General features: G+C 42.9%; 1 long non-coding RNA gene across 1 annotated transcript; it reads right to left on the bottom strand.

Annotated features, from left to right (window-relative positions):
- Positions 1–4,309: 4,309 nt before the first annotated feature.
- LOC138581902 (uncharacterized) lies at positions 4,310–5,074 on the bottom strand. The gene is made up of 3 exons (XR_011304857.1): positions 4,969–5,074; positions 4,565–4,624; positions 4,310–4,370 (listed from the first exon to the last, which is right to left on the bottom strand). It is a non-coding gene; the product is annotated as an uncharacterized lncRNA (long non-coding RNA).
- Positions 5,075–5,470: the final 396 nt, after the last annotated feature.

The raw sequence follows: 5,470 nt of genomic DNA, 5'->3' as shown, positions 1-5,470 counted from the left end.
ACCCTTGCCCTCCCAAACACACACATAATAAACGCGATGAACAGAGAACACCGCCTTCAGGCCAAAAAAGCTCCAGAGACAGAAAAGGTGGTGAAATCCGAAACAACGGCCTGAACTATTATAACATCCCTAACCTAGACTATGCGGCTGCAGGTCAGAAACTGGGAATACTGGGGAATGAGAAGTAGCCCTAGACCAGTAAACCAATGAAATTAGTGAGAACAAGTCACACCTCTTAACCAATGTGATGCAGACATAAGGGGTATGAGAAGGGGAAGTGTCCCAGTGGAGGGGTTGAAGCAATGGAGACCTCAAAGAGGCAACTCCTTCTTAAGGAGGCAGCAGCTGCTGAAGCTTGTGGGAGGAGGGCCATGAGACTGCTGTAAGCAGATGCCACTCTGAACCTGGTAGCAGAGTGTACCTGAGAACCCAGGTTGTGAACTCTGGCTGCTGAGGCAGGATGTCAGCAGAGAATACGGGACAGCGCATCACTTCTGGACAAAATGGATGCTGAAGACACTGCCATGAGAGCTGTGAGGGTTCCTGTGAGAGCTAGATAGACCGGACTGATATAATGGAGGTCAGCGTAGTGTGCTGTGAGAAGCCAGGGAATCCATCAGCATTGGAGGCCAATGAGAAAACCCGAGATGGAACCGGGACAGTGGCAAGTGGAGGGGAGACCCTGCAGGTAGGAGTACACAGGTTTGACCTGATGCTGAAAGTTAGGAAATGTCGGTCAAGTACCAAATTGTCTAATAAAGATTGTGAGAGCAGGAAAGCTCAGACACAAAATAATTGGAACAATTGTCAAAAGTATCAAGTGTATAATAAAATGTTTTATTGAAGGAAGGCTCACAAACTGAATTATGGACTTTGAAAGAAGTGGAGCTCAGGACCTGGTTATAGTAGTTCAAGTGCCAACGTGCTTAGTAAAGACTTTGAGAGAATGAGAGCGCAAACACTGAATTCTGGTGACTATATTCTCTGGAGAATAGCTTATGTGCTCGCCTTGGAAGCAAGACGATGCAGCAAACACAGGTTCGATCCCCGGTCCTCGCTTAGAAACTTCTGGGTAATAAGCATCTTATAAACACCCAATTATAATTATAAAAATGAATAATGTGCCAATGAAGACTGAGAGAAGGAAAAAGAAGGGACATAATTTGGGTAATTGTGCAAGTACCAAAGTACCGAACAAAGCTTGTGAGGGACGAGGAATTCTGATGCTGCATTTTGGGAAATGTAGTCATTCTATCAAAGAGTGCCATAAATACTGTGACAGAAGGGAACCCCAAACACTGGACTCTAGCAGCAAAAGTCCTGAAGTGTCTGCAAGAAATCTTTATGCATAAGCCAAAGCTCCTTCCTGACAAAATCAATAATGCTCTCTTTGAAACATAAAGTATAATGCTTGTAAATAGAAATTACAACAGGTTACATTTTCTTGTTCACCACAGACCATAAGAAAATAATGTATCTTGGCTAAATAGGATCATGCTAGGTGGCAGATCTAATGAGGTCAGTTAACAATCCTTTTCATAGGATCCAGAGTACCATTATCTTTAATGGCAAATGGATTGATAATGAACAACTGTGCTTGCAACGTGGCAGAGCAAGCACGGCTCAATTTTACGTATCTAAAATGTACCATTGCAAGTTAGAAGTCATATTCACACAGTTAAGAATATTCATACAGAAAATAAAGCAATAGAACCCTCTGAGGTGGTGCATTACCGGTCTGGTAATGCCCCCCGGGTGATAACTTTAATGTAGCCCCGGGGGCATTACCAGACCAGTAATGCCCCCATCTAAGGGTTTTATTGCTATAAGTACCCCGGCACATTGTACCAGGGTACCAATAGTGTTTTTATCAAGTTGCGAAGCAGCGTGAAAACCGTTTCTCAACTCGAGAAAAAAAAAGAAGAAAATGGCCACCGTGGATCGGGGAGAAAGGACTACACCTAGTCCCTTCTCCCTTTCCATGGTGGCCAGACGAACAATGGAAAGGAACTTGGAGGGAGAGCGCCTATAGCAGGTCGGTCTTTGTCACGCTGGTAGGGACCCAGCGAGGGCCAATCAGATCTTTTGTACTAATATTATATCTGCTCTTTACCACAAACGCTCCTCAGAAGTTCAAGGCCCTGGATGTGCTCCGTCGATAACCTTACCAAACCTGCTACAAGGTAATTCCTGATTCTGTAAGGTGCCTCAAGGACACAAGGAAATAGGCAGCCAGCGTAGTCTGGGCTCCTCTAAATGCTGACCTTGACCTATGGTATCTCCTAGGGATTTGTGTTGCAGAAGAATCTGTTGGCCCTCCCAGGATGGAGGAGGGGATTCGGGGATTGAGCTAGCACACCAAGGTAGCAGTTCCCAACTGAGCACATGCCCAAAGCTATCAACATTTTCCAGAAGCTTGGACAACATCTCTCCATAGGATTTAGCAGTAAACATCAATTCCAATAGAGGAAGTTTGATCTCAGGGAGAAGGGAGAGGAGAGTAGGATGAAACTGCACAGTGATGTTGTTACAAGCACTCAAAGCGAATGAGTTGTAGCATGAACCCCCCCACAAAGTTTGAGAAGTTGTACGCAGAATCAAGCTAATAGGGAGTGCTGGGGGATTTGAACCTGCACTTCCTGATCAAGGCCCAGTATTGAAACAAACATCTCGAAGCCGTATTCTTTTCAAGGTAACCCAAAAGGAAACATTTCAATAAAAGGAGCCGTGGGAGGTGTACATGGAGTGGTGCCCTGCAGGCCTGCCACCCAGTCACAGAGGAGGCACTGAGACAGGAAAGAATAGCCATACAGCATCTTCATCTGGAGAACTCCAGGTCATGTATGTCACAGAAACATGCCAAGAAAGGCCAGGATGTCAGACTGGCCAGTGCTGCCGATCCCGAAAAACAAAAACGACTAAAAATAAATGACTCTGGATCTGCCAAGAAACATGATCTTAAAATTATGGTTTCAGCCCGCTTCAATGTAGCGGGGAATACATTTCCGTGACCTTTGTGCAGTACACAGGGGTTCATGAGAAGGTGCTCAGTCTTCCTGAGGCAATGAGCAATTTAGCATGACTGCAACCTGGCCGTGCATTTCTGCCATGACAACCAGGTGCCAGCCACATTAAAGAAACTGCACCGATGCATGTGCAATTTTGCACAGTGTTAGCAATTGTGCAAAAATTGCTCTAGGACAAAAAAATTGATTTCCATGTATTTTTTTACAAGAACAATACTCGGGGGTTGAATAGCTCATGAGTAAACGTGCTGGTCTCTGACAAATGGCTATACTTCACTACAATTTCGAATCCCGCCGTAGCCTTTCATCTTTTTGGATGTCAATAAATCAAGTTCCATAAAATGGGCCAATATTAACATCTGAATATACAGCGCTTAGAAGCAGTATGAATCATAAAGTTCTATATAAGAACACAAATTGTTATTATTAGGAATGGTACAATAGCAAATATTGACATGGTGCAAAATGCATCAAAAGAATTGCTTATTTTTCCTTAAAGGAATGGTTCGGTCAAAAAATGTTATCCTACGGACCTTACCCGAGTTTTCGTCCATTAAACGCACATGAAAACAGGCACCAGGGCGCTGCCATTTTGTGATAATCCTATCACTTGCCGCATCGCCCTGGCTGACCTGCTTTTGTGGCACTAAATCATATCCCGCGCCCCTGAGCCTGACATTATCAAAACATTCATATTCCCCGCCTCTCTCTCCGTGACGTTACTGTGCAGCGTAGGCAAACGCGCCCAGTCGTCTTCTACACGACTTCACACAGAACCGGGAAACCAACACAGATCAACTCACAACACAGCGCGCCACAATTCGGAATATGAAACTGTACTTTAAAATCAAACAGCAATACGGTACATTTGGTAAAGTACATTTATTTGACATTAAATGTTTAGAGAATATTCAGCAATTAGCATATTAAATCGGAATGGAATTTCGTGCTGCCGAAGAATATGTAGGGATGTTGTAAATGTAGTGCGCACTTCTGAAAGCTGTTGCGCCGATTCGTATACGCAAGGTCCCGCATCCACTTCCCCTGGAATTACTTGAATGTCAGGCTCTGCATCAAGTGCAGGGGTTGACACTCCATCAACTGCCTGAAAGATAGTACTTGCATTAGTAAGGATTATAATATTGAAAACATAACACGCACTTGGGGTCGACCGCACAGGTACATATCAATGGCTAACCCCGAATGAAACATTGTGTAGAACAATCAAACGACAAGTATTCCAGCGCTGATGATCTAGTTCGATGGAGCTGTCAGTATCCATACCTCGTGCTGCTGAAGAACATCTAGGGATGTTGTCAATGTGGTGGACGCTTCAGCATCTCCCTGAAAGACAGTACTTGCATTACTATGGATAACACTAATGATAACTGAAAACAAACACCAGTGGATGATAACTAAGGTGTATATCAATTGGAAAGCACTAACCAAACATTCGGTAAAATAATTACACGATACAATAAAAATATTACTTGACATGCATAAAACAAGTCTGTAGCGGAATAGCCAAGTAAGATTACCTGATACGCGCTAGAAGTGGTTGATAACTGCGAGCACGTCACGGATGTAGAATGTTCTTGCTTCAGATTCAAGGGATAGTCAAGCTGTTGTAAAGGTAAATTATTGATTGATAATGAAATGCCAATATTAAAAATTGCCATGTAAGGAGACAGAATACTTGAGAGTAATGCTATTGAAAATGCGCAATATAGCACAGTTCCCTGTGCCCATATATAGATTTCGTTTTTGGTTTATGAAATCAAAAAAGAATATATTGATAAATGTCATTATTCAAAAAGCTATACACTCATATCAATGTCGAAAGTATTACAAGGGACACAACACCTAAAATATCAATGAATCCATTCGGCTACCTACACACTACCGCAAGGCCTAAAAAGCTAAATCCGGACACTTGACTCACCAGTGGCGGAATGTGGACGAATAGAGTGGGAATAGCGTTCACGAGCAATTTTCGTGTCGTTCGCCGTTTATTCTTCTTTGTTACCCAAGATGTTGTTTACATGTTCGAGTAAAAGTGTCAGCTGCAGATGTGGTATCGATCACCCCTCTTGTCCTCTAAGACTTGTTGGCCTCTACTTTCTAGCTCATCCAGTGGATATCCGCAATGTCTGACCCATTCTCTTATTCGATCAACAGTTTTCAGAAATACATGCATTGTAGTGCCTTCAGATTTAGCATGGGTCTTCGAAGGGCAACCGCTAATCGAACAGGCAGGCATTGTTGAAAATTCTGAAAAGTAAATATCGACATTATTATACAATCTTGATGAATAAAAATGTGATACAAAAGTAAATGAACCATACAATGTTCAATGCAAGGTTTGTTTTGGTCGCAGGAACTATACCTGTTCATCATGTGCGGCTTAGTATTTGCATAAATTGCAGAAATTTATAAATGATGTG

Source organism: Ambystoma mexicanum, chromosome 3q, assembly GCF_040938575.1.
Source record: "Ambystoma mexicanum isolate Mex_15411 chromosome 3q, UKY_AmexF1_1, whole genome shotgun sequence".
In the NCBI taxonomy this organism is placed as follows: domain Eukaryota; kingdom Metazoa; phylum Chordata; class Amphibia; order Caudata; family Ambystomatidae; genus Ambystoma; species Ambystoma mexicanum.
Note: the sequence above shows the minus strand (reverse complement) of the source record. Positions and strands in the feature narration are given on the sequence as shown.